The following is an 18,300-nucleotide window of genomic DNA, read 5'->3' on the forward strand; positions in this document are numbered from 1 at the left end:
AAGTAATGGGACCCAATCAAAATTACCACATCGGTACAAGATCTCATCCGGAAGCAACCATGGGGCTTTCCACTCAATGTCCTCCTCATGAAGATTCTAAAGAATGGCCAACCATTTCTCTTCCGAAATGTCATCTCTCCTTGGTGTAGCCGCTATCTCCTTTAATGGCGAATAGTTTTCGGAGAAGACTCGCTACAAAACCTTATCAACCTTCCAAAAATGACTGTGAACCATGTAAGTAGAAGCTGCACACATCCAATAAATCTGCCTTCACCCATCCTTCTACACGTATTCAGTGACCTGAAGGTTTCTGCCAGAATGGCCGGAACTGGTGTAACCCTCTTATCAAGTCAGTCAAAGAGATCCGAGGCTGTTTCATCTACGTGCCCTAGTGCCTTAGGAAAAATTACTAGCCCATAAATGCTCAAAACAAAAACGTCGACCTTTTTCCTTGCATCAGGGTGTGCCAAAATCAGCTCTTGTAGGCTTTTCCAAGGGATGCATATGCTTTCCCCCTTCTGCTTGATTCGTGCCGCGACCCACTGCTCACCCATTCCAGTGATGTTCATCAACTTCTTCACAAAGGTTGGGACATTAACGGCTCTAGAGTAGACTTTATCAACTTGGATCTTCAGGCAACAAAGCAAAGCTGTATATTCTTCTATAGTGGGTACTAAATCAACCCTCCCAAAGGTAAAGCAACTATATGCGGGGTTCCAATACTAAACGAAAGCCCGAAACAAATGTTCATCTACCTTAATATCGAGTAGATACGGCAAATCCCCGTAACTAGAGTTGAACAACTGCTTAGTCTCATCATTCCAATGATCTCATATTGCCTTTAATTCCTGAAGGCTATTTTGCGTTACACTGATACGGGTGTAGTCCCATAATTCTGACGTGTACCCCCGACTAGACTATCTCCTTTCTCTAATTGTGTTTTCTCTGACCACATACGGACAACAACAATATCTTCTACTTTATCCAGAAATCCGTTCTCTATGCCAAGCTTTCTAATTTAGAAATCGAACTTGAACCGACACTCTTTTGAATATGAAGTGATATGAAAACATAACAAAAACACCATAGGTTAGTGTAACATACCAAAACACAACTTCAAGTAAGTAAAAAGCATCAAACAGCTATCTGGGTAACCGCTAGGGTTTCCGCAGTATGATCAAGGGTGGGCTCTTAATTTTTCTATATGCAGCTTGGTTCTAAAGTTAAGGTACCCGAACCAGCAGATTCCTCGATCCTCACCCATTATAGGCTCATACGGACTGAGTTCGGTTTAGGGGAATACATTTCCCTATGGCTACACGAAGATGAAAATCTCACGAAGACATAGGTACGGATGTATCCCGGAAGCGATCCACTATCTTGCACGGAGGTGAAAACCTCACGAAGGACTAGTTTCTCACTCCCGCTTAAGAGGGTAAGACTAATAGTCTTATGCAATATGACGCCAGGATATAAAACTCAATTTACAGTAATCGTACCACACACAAATGCAATGAGAGAATCGTAATTTTTCAAATTAAATCTTCAATTTTCAATAATAAGACAAAAACAATCAATTTTACGGCCAAACTCTCTATGGTATTCCCCAGTGGAGTTGCCAAGCTGTCGAAACCACTGTTTTGAAAACAAAAATTTGGGTTGTCACTTATTAAAAATGAAAATTTGGGAGTCGCCACCGATCTTTTATTGAGGTGTGATCGGATCACCTTGAAAATAATTTTAGGTCTGCGAATTTTGAGAAAAACAGGTTCGGGAGTCAGTTACACACGAGGAAGGGTTAGCACCCTCGTAACACCCAAATTGGTATCGAATTGATTGTTTAATGTCTTAATGTCAAAATTTTGAAAAGAAAATTTTAAATACGATCCTTTCCTTTTTTATTTATATTAATTTTGCAAGAGATGCTTGGATAAATCGATATGAATGCTAAAGACCATCTCATCTCAGAGTAATAAAATGTCATACCCAATACATTAGGACACGACATTTTTAGTCCTCGAGAACGAGCTTGTCTTTTGATTTTCAAAATTCTTGAGGTTAAAAAGGGATATTCAATTGCTTAAAGTCAGATGAAAAATTGAAATCCAATACGTTAGGGCAAAATCCTCAAAATTCGTAGCATTGAACATAACCCTTATTTTTTTAAAACCTCATTTCAAGAAAACGACATATCGCATCCAATACATTAGGACACTTCGTATCAAATTCCCAAGAATGAGTTTTTGTTTTGAATGAAGCATATCCCGGATTATTTAGATTCAACGAGGAGAACTGGAACCCAATACGTTAGGGCTCAATCCTTTCGAAGATCCTAAATGTCGAATGTTGCGTTACTTGTGAAAACTTTTGTAAAAAAGGGTTTTAATGCTTTAATGAAACTAAATATTTTAGATTAAAACGATGAGATGTTAATACAACTAAACTATAATTAATGAGCTAAAGTATGTACCAAACAATCATAAAAAAAACAAACACTAATAAATAACATAATACATATGCGGGCAATAATATCCATCACATATCGTGCGAACACAAACATCAACATTCAACAATTAAACGAATTAATCGTCAAATTTAAAAGAAGAGTTAAACTAAACAATGTAAAGTATGATAAGTTTCCGGATAAATAAAATGAATATTGAGATATATTAAAAGGCTAGAAATGAATACTATGTGACATAATAATATAGAAATGAATTTTTAAGTAAATATTTCATGAAAAGAAACTCAAAATATATGCATATGCTAAATTGAACAAATGATACATGTAAAATGAAAAAACTTTATAACAATGTTTGTATGCTAAATTTATTTAATACTAATTTAAAATAATAATATATTATATTATTAAAATTACTATGATGAACTTTAAAACCGTATTAAAACTTTAAAATAATACTAGCTTATGAGTAAATATATATTCTAAAGAAAAAAATCGAAATAAATCTTGATTAAAATAAATAGGTTAAATTATGGATTAAATTAAAATAAAAATGGAATTAAAAGGAATAAATGAAAATAACGCAAAGGAGATGGGGCCAAATGCAACATGCAGATAACTTGGGGGACCAAATGGGGAATAATCCCCGTCCCTCCAAAACGCAGTGCATAACCTGGGCCCAGATGAAACAAGAGCAAAATGCAATGCGAAATTCACAAAATAAAATAAAAGGATTTGAAAACGCCAAGGCAGGAGGGGGGCCGAGCACGCGAATAGACCAATAAACCCAGGTGCGCGGATCCTACCCGGATCGGGTCACCGTTCGGGTTTGATCACAGACGGCGCCGTTTTGAATCAGGTTATTAAAATAAAACAAAGCACAAAAAAAAGGAACCCTAACAGAACACTTTAAAACCATTTCTTAAAAACTTAAACTCTCCCTCTCCCTCGACACCGCTCAGTAGTTCATCACCCTTTCAGAGGCTCTCCGGACCGTGCCTTTAGCTCCGACAACAACGGAGGAAGAGCAATCGGTCCAAACGTGAGGTACGCCCTCTCTCTCTTACTGTTATCTCCTTAAAAATGCTCGATAGAATCTCAAAACAAAAACAACAAATCCCAAAAAAGGGTTGAACTATGAACAATCAAAAGAGAAAAAAAAATGAACCCAGAAATTACCTTTTTTGGTGCTTTTTGATTTTTGTATTCTGATTTTTGTATTCTGATTGCGTATATTTTTTTACAGCATGGTCTTGGTCCTTTTTATAGCGTCTATATACAGAATAGAATAAAATAAAAATAAAATCCAAACAAATCGCCCCTGCTCTGTCATCCTTACTTTTTTTCTCTCTGCCCCTTTTGTTTGGTGTCTGTTTTTGCTGCTTTTTTGTGCGTCTCTTGCAGGTACGGAGCGCAGGGTCTGGACGCGGCACGTACGGAGGCGAAGGCGCGCGTACGAGGTAGCAGACGTGGCACCACGCACATGGGGAGAGGCGTGGGTGGCAGCGACGCAGGAGGCTTCTGCTGCTGCTAGGGTTTTCGGCGTTTGAGGCTGAGTTGGGTTTTGGCCTTCTGTAATCGGGCTAGGGACTTGGGCATTTGTATTTAGAAGTTGGGCTTATTGTATTGGGTTGTAACTGGACTGTGGACTTTTAATTTTTAATTTGGTTTTATTTTATTCATTTGTTTCTTTGGTTTATTTCATTAACGGGCCGAGTAGATTGAGCCTACTACAATTAAAAAATATATAAAAGTATTTTATTGTAATGATGACGTATTATAAGAATAAGAAATAGACATTATTTTCTTGGGGCTTGGCTCTGAAATCTCAAGCTGCATTGGCAAAGTGTATATACACACAGAGAGAGTCCGTATGCGTTTGGATGCATTCATTTAATAATTGTATCCTTGGAAGCTTTCATTAATAAGTAGACACAGTGGTTAATGTTGTCTTCAACCTTCCTAGCAAAAGTCATGCTCAACTTGTGGTGCAAAACTCTTACTCTGCTACTGCTAGGCTACGAGGATATGGGCTATTCTAAAGAGAAAACTCTGATATAACGTCCAAGAAATGTGATAAATACTTCTTCTCTAAACAAACACCCTTTGCTAGATAGGTGATGACGCATAAAAATATATTAAATTTACATTTCACACATTAATAGTAATTAATTTATGGAACCAGCTGTCATATATTTATTTTTAATAAATTTTAAAGTTATACATTACTTTATCTTAACCTTTTTCTTTGATAATATATAAAACTATATATCAAATACAAACTCTTAATTTATATGCCGTTGTAAAATAAATTAAGCCACGCTAAATTAAAATAGCAGCTCCCTTTGTCCGTACTCCATTTCCCAGTTTACGTGGCCAAAAATCAGCTTGAAAAAGGCAGGTAGCTAATTAATGGTCAAATTTCCCCTCAGATTCTAATCTCGATGAGTACTCGTTCCAAAATCACAAGTCATAACCAAGAAGAGAATATATATTAATAATTAATTCTTGAATAAGTGTGAGTGAAATTTGATTTAATTCAAAAATTTTAATGGTTTTTTTGTAAATTTTCGAGTAAATTAAATTGAGTTATTCATTTTTTTAATCAACATATAAATAAATAGTTCGATTTTTTTGAGTTCGAGTTTAGTTGAATATTATAACTCCAATAAATTAAATAACTCCAATAACAAATTCATGTAAATACCTCTAGGATCTATAATAGTTTTGAAAATGTGTGAATGAGTCCCTATAATTTAAAAAAAAATAAGAACAAATTTCAAAATTTTATAAAAATATATAGATTCAAAAAATTATGAAAAATATAAAAATATATAAAAATGTTAAATTTGTTATAAATATTTTTATTATTAAGTAGATATCCATCAATATCAAGTTTGATGTATTTTAGGACTCTAATAGCCATTAGAAGTAGAGTTCTATATCGTGTATACTTCTTATGTCTATAAATATAAACTTTGGAGAAATTTTATAATTATTCCCATTTATGAATAAAATTCATACATTCTTGTTTACTCTCTAATTTCTTATTCTTTTATTCTCTTTATTATTTATTTCATAACAAAATTATATATGTTTTTTTTAATTTCGAAGATGATACATTTAATGCATTAAATAAGCATATTATCAAATAAGTTTGTCATAATAATAATCTTGTTTTTTTTCTCTTATTTGATCTTAAAAGAGCTCACACACATGCATGTATATATAATATTTATGTTTTTCAACTCGGAATTTAGTCATATTGTCAAGATTTCAATATGGCCAGTTTAAGTTTTTAGTTTAATCCAAACAAATTTATTTTAGTCGACATGATTTGAATTTTAGTTCACTAGATCCGATTCAAAAAATAAAATAAAATAAAATCAAGTTAGAATGATAAGATATGATTCAACAACTTAATTAACTCAAAACTTAACTTAACTAACTCAAACAGTTGAGGTATGGGTTATTAAAATTGGCTTGGACATGTACATCGACATGGGGTGGCATGTGAAAACTCCTCTTATTATTGAATTTAGTTCAAGTGTGGTCTTGAAGTGGTTGTTAAATAGGGAAGTTAGACTGAGGTTGTTGCGGAATCTGCTTATAGGTATTGATAGGAGTATTAACCAGCTGGTTAATGTTACCTTCTCAATGGATAATACAAAAGGTAATGGTATGGCTACAATTTTGGCTATTGCCGAGTTGAGAAGATTAGAGTTATTTAAAGCTTGGTGGTGATATATTTTTATTTAGACATTAGGAGTTAGATCAGATGTCAGATGTCTTGTTCCTTGTTTATTTGAGTGTTTTATAATTTTGACTTAGAAAGAGATTGGTTTTCCCCGACGTGGTTCTAGTATCATGTATACACATTGATTAAGAAAAACAAAAAAACTCAATTTTTTTAACTTTATTCAATAATGTTATGTTAAAACATGTACATGTGAAGAGAATCGCTAGCTTTTTTCGAAGAGAATTTTGATAAATGAAACTATGTTACAAGCAGTCGAGAGCTAGAAGCTCTTAAAGCGAGACCAACGAAGTATCAAAGTCAGAATTGAAATAGTTGCTTAGTCACATTAAGAAGAAAAATATGCATTATTTTAGTCACTGTTGAATGTAATGATGCATGATGGCCATCTTCTCACTCTATCAAACAATAGGACGCTTCTTTAATCTTTATTTTTCTCCTCTCCCCCCCCCCTCCCCCAAATCTAATCTCAAACCCTATTGCCCTTTGCTTCCCAAAGCTTCTTTTATTTTTATTATTATTATTATTATTATTATTATTATTATTATTATTATTATTTTGCATTCTTTTTCATGATCTAATTTCCACCTTCACAACTTGTACATGGACCATCCTGTTGTTCACCCCCATGAAATTTCAACCATCCATTAAATGCTGCCATCTTCTATATATAACGATACCGTAATTAACCCATCTTTGCAATTCTCATTGCCTTCAACCAGTTCTCCTCCTAGGCTTTTCTTCAGTTTCTTGTCTCCATTTCTACTCTCTTCTCCAAAGCCATTATTTTTATAGATTATACGCCTTGTCAAAATAACATTTGCAAAGAGGTTGGTTGGTTGTTTTGTATGTATCTATATTTTTCTTTTTGCCTTTTAAGTTTTCATCATATATGAACAAGCTTTGCTAGATCCTGATATACGAACCTTTACAAAACGGCTACATACATACATACATGCATGCATACATACATACAAACATATATATATGCATGGTGATGCCGGATAAATCTCCATAATATTAGATATACTATGTGTATATATGTGGGAGGTTAGTTCTTTTGTCATCTAAACGTTCGTTTTTATCTTGGAAGAGCAAATAATAAGGTCCAGTATACGTTGCAAAGAATATAGAAAAGTCCTCTATTTTTCATTACAGACTAACATAACCTAATTTCATGAACTAATCCTTGGTTCAATAGAAACTATCCTATGGACATAATTAATATTCCACCTCAAGACAATTTTTTTTTCTTTTGGTATGGGAATGGTATACTTATACTCCTTGCATGTATATATGTGTGTGTGTGTGTGTTTTCCTTTGGATTGGATCGAAAAATCCGCATCTTAAATTAAGTTGTGAACTGATTGAAACTATATATCAGGTGAGTATTGAGAAGATGGAAATGAATGAAGAGGTCTACACCTTAGATGGAACTGTGGATCGACATGGTCAACCTGCTATTAGAGGCAGAACTGGAACTTGGGTTTCTGGAATTCTACTGCTAGGTAAATCTATATATACATACTACTTACAAACTGCAATTAAAGCAGCGGCACATACATCTATGTGTATACGGATGAAAGTTCTGTTGTTATTTAATTCAGCTCATTAGTATGACAAAGTCTAAAGTTGGTATTAGTTCCAAAGTTTAAATCCTTAATATACTTTTCTCCCTCCTAAAATTAGCCAAAAAGAAAAAGAAATTTTAATTTTGCACACTTAGATTTAAAATTTTGTCACATTTATTATTATTATTATTATTATTAAATATGGTCTAAGGATATAAAATAAAATTTTAACCCTATTTATGAAATTAAAATTTGTATGATCGGTATCCCAAATAATTATCTTTAAATAAATAAATTTATATTTAATGTATTAACCGTGAACCGATTTAGTGAATTTATTTTATATAAACTCATTTAAATTATATATACGTGAACTTGGGAGAGTTTTTCTAGTTTTGAGAATAGACTCGTTCGGCATCCATAAAGGTGGCAAGCTATACCTATATTAACATATTTTCCACCTACGCGTACATAGCTAAGGGGAAAAAATAGCATAAAGGTTTCTTGCATTGCAGTTCCATGCATGCAGCTAACATAATATAAAATATAACATATTGCAAAAAAATAAAGTACAAACACAATATTTTATGATAATATGAATATTCTAAATATATAGTATAAATTAACAAGCAATAGCTAGTGTGGATTTTCAAGTGTTCATCTTCCCTAAAAATAATTTAGGTTAGAATCTAAGTTGTTCAAAAGAAAAGATAATGCAGATTTAAATATTCGGATATTTTTATTACAATTTGTAATGAGTTTATGTGTACTAAAAATTTTACCACAAATGTATACATGTAAAAACCACATATTTAAAACATAAGTGTGCATTTAAAAATAATATGCAATAAATAAATATATGTAAGGCTTGAAAATAATAATAATAATTGTACAAAAAAAAAGAAAATAATAATAATAACAATATGTAATATATACGAAATTAAAAGAAAATAGTTTATATTGTGAGTAAAGTGGAATTTAAATAGGTAAATACATCTTATTAAGAATTTTAAATACACACAAATTGTTTATCATGGTATTATCAATTTTTTTTGAGTTGATATCAATCTAATTTGTGACACCAGTTTAATCAATGAAATTATCAATATGTGGCACGCCCACGATGCAGGTGAAAAAATTAAATAATATATTTAGTAAAAAATTGACATAAAAACTAAATATTATTTTGGTTGAAATGGTAAAATTGAGAGAGTTCATGTTTGGTGCTTTGAGTTCAGATCTGATCACTATCTTTTTTTATAGAAAGATAAAAATATCTGTAAATAACGTGTTATCCCCATTCCCTACCTAAATATTATATATAAAATAACGGTATTGACTTGTTTAAAAAAACCCTTTAGATATTGTATTTTTTTCATCAGAAAAAGGCAACAAAAGGTAGTATAATGTTGAAATAATTGAAAATATAGGATTAGGAGTAAGTTATTCATATATGTGCTAAGGAGGAAAAGAGCAATTTTCCTAATTTTGTTCTTTGTTTTTTGATGCCTAGAATTAGGCATAATCCCTCCTCAATCCTTAAATATGAGAGTAATGCGTTTTAACGCACTCGAATTTATATCCTCCTGCATTGGCAACAATATCTATGCCAACTGAGTTAAGACTCAACTGGCTTTGAAAAAGTTAATTGAAATTGAATGAATAAATTAAATTTTTTATTTTTTATTTATCTAATTAATTATTTAATATAAAATATTTTATCCATTGAATTTATTTCATTTAAAATTTTTAAAAAATTAAATAAATTAACTTATTATATTTGAAAAATTTAATTTAAATTTGTAAATTAAAGCTTTATTTAAATTTAAATTGAACGGATAAATGAATTTTTAAAAAAAAATTTATTATGTAATTATATTTTTTAATTAAAAATATTTTACACATTGAATTTATTTAATATAAATTTGAAAAAGTTAATTAAAATAAAATAAAAATATATAAATATTTTATCTAGTATTTGAAAAGTTATGGTAAATAAATTAACTTATAAAAATATTTGAAAAACTTAAGTAAATGAATAGACAAATGAAATTTTTAAAATTTATATTTATCTAATATTTTAATATAAATATTCTATGCATTGAATTTATTTAATTTAAATTTGAAAAAAATAATTTAAATAAATTAACTTATAGAAATATTAGAAAAAAGTAATATTGCGTTTGTTATATTAAATATATATGATTGGTTGCATTTGAACATTAATATTTAACTTCAACAGGGTATTTGCACTTGTGTCGTTTTCTTTACTTCTCATTACCAAAGTAACAAATATTGACTGTTCACCCTAGGTAGATAGCTCCCATCTATACTCTAATTAGTCATCTTTTTACATTATTATTATCCAAGATTCCTTCTTATATAATCCTCTACTCACAGAAAAGAGGCTAATTTCCAACCAACAATCCTTAATTGAAATGAACTATATATGTATACATGATGATGTTCAGTTAACCAAGGGCTGGCAACATTGGCATTCTTTGGAGTGGGGGTCAACCTGGTGTTATTCTTAACGAGGGTGCTCGGCCAAGACAGTGCAGCTGCTGCAAACAACGTCAGCAAATGGACTGGAACTGTCTACATTTTCTCTCTGCTTGGTGCCTTCCTTAGTGACTCTTACTGGGGAAGGTACAAGACTTGTGCCATATTCCAGGCTGTCTTTGTTGTTGTGAGTTACATCTAATTTTTCTCATCTACTAACATATATGCATGCCTATCTATTTATCTATCTATCTATCTATCTATCTATCTATCTATCTATATAGTAATCTGTTATCCCTGCTATGTATACAGTAAAATGTTGATGCAATTTTGTTTGAACACTACAGGGTTTGGTGCTGTTATCAATTTCAACCACTCTATTCTTACTCAAGCCTAGCGGCTGCGGTGATGAAGAAACTCCATGTGGATCTCACTCCACTTTCCACATTGTCTTTTTCTACTTAGCCATATACCTTGTAGCCCTAGGTAACGGAGGTTACCAGCCTAACATAGCCACCTTCGGGCTGATCAGTTTGATGAGGAAGACCCTAAAGAGGGGCACTCAAAAATAGCCTTCTTCAGCTACTTCTATTTGGCTTTGAACCTTGGATCACTCATTTCAAATACCATTTTGGGCTACTTTGAGGATCAAGGCATGTGGGCACTTGGATTTTGGGCATCCACTGCATCTGCTGTTGGGGCATTAGTCCTCTTTCTGATCGGGACACCCAGGTATAGGCACTTTGAACCCAAGGGCAACCCTCTCTCAAGGTTTTGCCAAGTATTGGTTGCTTCAACAAGAAAATGGAAGGTTGAGAGGACGCAAGGGGAAGAGAATTTATTTGAAGTGGACAACAAGGAATCTGCCATGAATGGGGACAGAAAGATACTCCATACAGATAGTTTCAGGTAGGATCATGTGTCTTATTCATTTCCGAACCATTGATTTGCTACTGGTTAACTTTATTAACTGTGGTAGTATTCATTTTAATTTTCAGATTTTTGGATAAAGCAGCAATTATTACACCCAAGGATTATGCTAAGCAAGGTAAAAAAATTTATGGTCGCAATCCATGGCGTCTCTGCACAGTAACACAAGTTGAAGAAGTAAAATGCATATTGAGACTCCTCCCAATTTGGCTATGCACCATTCTTTTCTCCGTGGTTTTTACTCAAATGGCATCACTCTTTGTTGAACAAGGAGCCGCCATGAAAACCAAGATTTCCAACTTCAACATTCCGGCGGCGGGCATGTCTAGCTTCGACATACTCAGTGTGGCAGCATTCATTTTCCTTTACAGGCTAGTTCTTGACCCTGTTATTGCAAGAATAAAGTCAAAACCGAAGGGCCTCACCGAGCTTCAAAGAATGGGAATTGGGCTTTTTATAGCCATACTGGCAATGGTGGCAGCAGGAGTGGTGGAAGTGTTGAGATTGAAAGACGCCAAAAAAGATTGCCCCAACTGTGTAAACGCAAGCTCTTTGAGCATATTCTGGCAAGTTCCACAATATATGCTTATAGGAGCATCGGAGGTATTCATGTATGTTGGTCAATTAGAGTTCTTTAACGGGCAGGCACCAGATGGGTTAAAGAGCTTCGGAAGTGCGCTTTGCATGACGTCTATATCACTTGGGAATTACGTGAGTAGCTTGCTGGTGTCAATAGTTATGAGAATATCTACAAGAGATGATATGCCTGGATGGATCCCAGGAAACCTTAACAAAGGTCATCTGGACCGATTCTTTTTCATGCTAGCTGCTTTGACAACGGCTGATCTTGTGGTCTACATAATATGCGCTAAGTGGTATAAATATATTAAGTTTGAAGGAAGAAAGGGAGCAGATGATAATAGCGATGATGGGCAGGCAGAAGCAGCAGCAGCAACGGAGCATAGAGTTTAAAGGTCACACAGTGGCAATATGGCATGCTTTTATAACGATATTGTCGGCCTTATGATTCTCTTATCATTTGATCTAAATAAAAGCGCAAAAGAAGGGAAAATATTGCAATAGAGTAGTGGAGTGTGAAGACAACTAAGAAGGAATTTAGCTGGCTGTGCGATGAAATTGGGAGAAATTAATTAACCCCATGGGATGACAATGGAGATTTTCATTTCTCTGTGGAGCTAGCACTGCATTCATTAAAATTTATCATATATTCTAAATTAAAGATGAATTTATTTTATCATCATTCTTATTATGCTATTTTTTTTTCTCAATCAGATTCATTAGAAATAAAAATAGCCCAATCATACAATTAGAATAGCTACATCATAAACAAAGCACTTCTATCCGTTGGATTTTAGATGAGGAAAGGATTGAAATAGAAGCAAAAAGAATCAAGAAAATGGAGAAAGATCAGCTTTTGATCAACTGTTCCGTTAAAAAATTGATTGCTCTGTTTACAGGAACAAGAGAGCTTAAATAAGCTAAAAATAATAATAAAATAATTACAACTTATTAATCTTGGAATTTGATTAATTCAAATTGTTTCTCTATTAGCTGATTTTAGTCTAATCAGCAACCAAAACATCTTATCAAAAAATTATCACTATTTCAGTGCAAGTTGACAAGTTGCAGAGTAAGGAGTTCGCAATCTTGGTGAGCTCGTAGTCTCAATTAGTTCGTGTATAAAATAAAGTGATTATGCTAAAATGATTATGAAACTAACAATAAATACTAACAATAAACATTTGGTACTTCTATAATAAAGTGATTATGATAAGACATAAAATTAATAAGTGTGCATATAAAATAAATTAGTGTATTTAAATGAAACTAACAATAAATACTTAGATAGGTGATAGAATTCATGCGAGTATTTACTAAGCTTCCATGAAACTTAACACATTTTCAAATCCTCTCCCTTGAGAAACAAATGGGAAAAACTACATTGAAGCATATAAGAATATGCCATATAACAAGATTGAAGACCAAACGATGGTTGAGAGATCATCAGGTCTTACTCTTGAACTTCCTTTGAGCTTTGAGATCCACCACAATTACTGTGATGTTGTCCTTGCTTCCTTTTTGAAGAGCTCGGTTCGAAAGGTATTCTGCTGCAGATTGAGAAGCTGGATCGACCGTCTCGCCCCTTTCTGGAGTCAGTGTAGCACCGTTCTTTTTGTGCCATTGAAGTATTCGTCTCCGAGCTAGGTCACATGCTTCTTCATTTGACATTACATCCCATAGACCATCACTGGCCAAAATGAGGCATTCATCTTCTTTTGCTCTAGGAACAAACAGTGCTTAGAATGTAGGAAAATGTTCATGTAAAAAAAAATCAAATATGACTTGCCAAATCACAAATCACCAACAAGGTAAGAGTTGTGAAGTGAGAATTAGTGTGGCATGTAACTATGAAAATGATAGATAGTTAGTGCATTGGCACAAAGGTTAGTTAAGATTAAATGGAAATGTTTTGAAGTCTTTTGTAGATATTTGTTAGTAATTAGATAAAGATGAATATATGATGTTTTGAATGATATTTTGAGGTAATTTGAGGTTTGATAATGGTTGAGAATTATTGAAAATGTTTGGAGTATGTTATGGCATGTTTTAGGGTGTATTCAAGCTTGATTTTGGCTCTCTTGCACCTAAGTTCCGATTCGTAGAGGATTTGTATCAGTATAACTCTGGCAGAATGCAAAAAAGAACAATACCGGTGCAAATGTATGCCTTAGTTTGCCCAATTTTAGTTGTTTTTACTTCGAAAAGGCACCGAACAACCCCCGAATGCAACCAGAACATAAAGTAAGCTTAGAGATGGTTGAAGAAGTCTTAATGAACTTGATAAGTCTAAAGGATGAGTGGAACTAAAGTGACGTGTTTGGTTTTTAAATGTACCATTTCTTGCTTGGGTCTAAGTCTGGGCTCGAGTAAGGGGTATTGCAAATTTAGTAAATTAAGTAACCATTGAAGTCTTCTAAAAGTTTTTTTTTTGTAAATTTTATTAATTTTAATATGATAGGTCAGATAAATACTTAGTTAGTATTAGTTTAGATAATTTACCTAAGATTAATTAATTAATTTGTAAATATTATAAATAAATTGAATAAATTATAAAATTTATTAACTTGTAATGAAGTCACTAAATTAGGATGATTAGATTTAAAAAACTAAAAACCTAATAAAAATGTCAAGAGTTAATATGGTATTGTTGTAGGACATGTGTTGTAGGGATGTTAAAACCTTCCCTTGAGTAATTGTACTCCTAAGCCTAAATCTAAGTAGACTGAGTTAATTCTTTTAAGTTTTCCTCGGGTTTCACCTAGGTTAATCATAAAACGAGTAGACTCATAGGTGAGTGATCTCACCTAGCCCAAATAGTTAGTGGTGACTCCTAGTTAGGTATTTTCATGTTTAGCTTATTAGAATTCTCTGACAAGTTATGATAATATTACTGTGACTATGAAGTGATATATATGTTACTTAAAGACCTATTATATTGAGTTGTTATAGTATATGAAAGGAAGCATGTGACTTAAAGCTATATACAATGGTCATAACTCACATTTGCAATTCACTATAATATGGTAATAATGATGAATACTATTTTTGTTATGCACTCTCAATGTTTGTGCTATTAAAAGTTATAATTTATTGCATTGGACGAAGTAAGAGAATATAAAATTTTAGCCAAACTTGTGGACCAATTAAAGCTAAAGTTAAGTGGACCAATTTAAGGTGATTGATAGCGAAACCTAAGGTAAATAAGTTATTTACTTTAGTAGCAAATTAATTTGTATTCGTTCATTCAATTACTTGATGGACGTATTAAATTAAAAGTTGATTATTATAAGTTGATCATATCCTTTCTTTACATATTAAGGTTGCACAAAAAAAAAACTAATAGTAAAATTATAACCTCCATCACTTAGGATTTGTGTAATAAAAGGGAGAAGTTCAAGAGGAAGAAATCAATTTATCGTAGTGTTCTTCTTCGTCAAATTCATTGATCTACTCCAATTCTGAATCAAGTAATTCTTTATATTCATGAAAATTATATTATTCTAAACATACTATAATTATTTGACTATGCATATTATGTTTTAGTTTGCATAATTTCAAGATATTAAAATTTTTACACTAATTTCAAATATATTTTGGTTGTACTTTGTACTTATAAATTTAAAATTATTTAATGTCCCGATCGATATTCTGGTGCCCTAGGTGTAGAGGAACAACAGTAATCCATCCCGAACTTGGTGGTTAAACTTTACTGCGGTGATGATACCGTAGGAGAGGTCCTACAGCAAAATAGCTCGACGCCAGGATGATAATAAGCTTAACACCTCTCATTCTTATTACTTTTTCATATTGAAAAAGTAATAAGAATGAAAAATGAAAAGGTCGTCTTATTCAAAACCCCAATTACGAAATCTCTTCTCTCCCACTTCACACCTCGGAACGCACCATTCTTATAGAAAGAAAGACACTTTCACATATTCTTAACCCAAGATGGCTGGGGAGAGGAAATGTTCCTTTTTTTTAAGGTACTCTTGGGAACAAATCTAGTGGAGAAGAGGTGGGACATGTAGCTCAGAGGATTAGAGCACGTGGATACGAACCACGGTGTCGAGGGTTTGAATCCCTCCTTACCCACAACCGGCCCAAAAGGGAAGGACCTTTCCGGAAACATTAATTTAAAACTTGGGTTTGAATTTCATTATTATGTAAATGGTGAGAAAGAAATGCATATATTATGGGCAAATTAGTTAAAATTTAATATACTTTACATTTTTTGTCAAAAAAATATTTTTTTAAATGTATAAAAATATATATTTCAAATCTAAAAATATTTTAAAAATTTTAAATTCATTACTAAATAAATATCTAATAAATCAATAGATTTGAGAAATTATGATAAATATTACATTTCTAAATAATTTACTATGCAAATTACATTATTTTTGAAATCCAAATCCAATAGAAATTCTAAAATCCAAGCTCCCATTTGGGAGCTCAAATTTAGATTTGGATTTCAAAATTTTAGATTTGAAAATTATGATTTACAAATTCACTATTTCCAAATATTCCCAATGTAATTGAAATTCAAGATTTTGAATTAATCCAAATTTTGCTTTCGGATAAATAAAATTTATATATACTACCTTCAAGCTTTAAAAACAATTTTCTTTTAGAAATATTATACTTTCATATAAAATTATTTTACTTAAATCAAATATAAAAAAATTTTAGATCTGAATTTAGTCCCTTCAAAAATAATTAATACATTTAAAAATATAAAAATTTCTAAAAGAATAAGAAAATTTATTTGAGTTACAACTCTAAAAGCCATTGTATAACACTTATATCTTGTTATTTCAAAGCATAAAACTATTATTAGTTTAAAAAAAATTAGTAACACTTATAACAAGTTTATTATTAGTTAAAAACTTTTCTACAAAGCCTTTCTATAACTAATTCTTTTAGTAATAATATATATCAGGTTAAAAAATTGAAACAATTCTTATGGCATGCACGTACCTTATAAATTAACATTTGTACTTTATGGTAATATAGCGATAAATTTAGATTAAGAAATTCCATATATTTTGTTAATATCTCTACCATCCTCATTGTATAATCAAAATTGGCTATGGGACTAAACATTTCTAAATTACAATTACAATTTAATTTTGTTTCATATAAAATCTAAAATGGAAACTACAATGTTCTTAATAATTATAATAATACGAGATTAACACAATACTATCAATACATGTTGCTTTATTCAATTTAAAAAGAAACATTTATATTTATTGCTCGATGCATTCACACTTATTTTATTTTCAATATATTTTTATACATTATATTTTTTTTTTGAATAAAATCAACAATTTTTATATGAATACAAGATTATGCATATATAACTGTAATTTTTTTGAGTTTATTTACATCAATGTTTTTGTGTGATATATTGAAATATAGATAATGGATATATTAAGTATACACTAAAAAAATAAAATTAAAATTAACTATAATTCTATCTATAATTAAGTTAAATAAATTATAGGAAATACAAACTATAAAGTAAATTGACACAAATATATATATTAAGTAAAATTTTAAACTTCAATTATATTTTTTAGAATGAGTGGTAAAGGTTTATGTTTTTAAATTATGGTAGTTAGTATTGTAATGGTATCATTCGTATTGGTCAGTGCATATAGTTTCAATTCGCAACTAGAACCAAGTAGTTTAGGTTTTGTGATGGTTAAGATTTCGATCTATTTAGACTTTTTTGGTGTGTTTCAGCTTGTTTCATTCAATATCGACTTGCATCGATGCGTATCAACTATTCTAGTTGATACTTGAAACGATTGCCCAAACATGTCGATACTAGTATGTATTAATATAAGGACTAAAACGATATGCTCTTCAGTATGGTACTTAATACCGCAAAAGTGAATGAAGAGGGAAAAATTCCCTTATTTTCTATGAATACACTAGAACAAACTGCCATTTACTGACGTAAAGAATCCGTTGATATAAGCATCAAACGGGATACCCAAACAAAATATGAACAGTTACTATAAGGGTGCGTCGATATAACATTTAATCGACAATGCAAATCCATAGTATTTACTTGTTTCACTAGTAGAACATCCAATAATTGAATGAAATACTGACCAAATAAGCCCAATGGTGCCATAAAGAAATCCAATGTTTAAATACCAGCAAGTCAGGTTTTGACTTCCTTTCCTTTGGGTCCTTTTGTAGGCTGCCATGGATAAAAGAACCCAAGGCCTATATAAACTTGTATGATCAAATAATTCTATAAAAACCAAACAAAAAAGAAAATAAATATTGCAGAGTCTAACTCTCTATTATAGAAATGAAACGGACAAATTATCTCTTTTGATGTCATACCAATTTAAAGAAAATATTTTAGTTAAATACAACACTCAAAAACACATTATAGTGCGAAAAATTCTAGAACATAGTTAAAAATTAACTTACCATTTTGTTTATTGGCCAATCAAGAACTAACTACCATTTTGTTT

The 18,300-nt window shown here is 31.6% G+C and overlaps 1 long non-coding RNA gene and 1 pseudogene across 1 annotated transcript; both read left to right on the top strand.

The window, feature by feature from the left end:
• The first annotated feature begins 3,008 nt into the window (after positions 1–3,008).
• Positions 3,009–4,139, top strand: LOC107900561 (uncharacterized). The gene is made up of 2 exons (XR_001684967.2): positions 3,009–3,508; positions 3,866–4,139. It is a non-coding gene; the product is annotated as an uncharacterized lncRNA (long non-coding RNA).
• A 2,780-nt stretch (positions 4,140–6,919) lies between these two features.
• LOC107900562 (protein NRT1/ PTR FAMILY 7.2-like) lies at positions 6,920–12,476 on the top strand (annotated as a pseudogene).
• The last annotated feature ends 5,824 nt before the right edge of the window (positions 12,477–18,300 follow it).

Source organism: Gossypium hirsutum, chromosome D06 (assembly GCF_007990345.1).
Source record: "Gossypium hirsutum isolate 1008001.06 chromosome D06, Gossypium_hirsutum_v2.1, whole genome shotgun sequence".
Taxonomy (NCBI): Eukaryota; Viridiplantae; Streptophyta; class Magnoliopsida; order Malvales; family Malvaceae; genus Gossypium; species Gossypium hirsutum.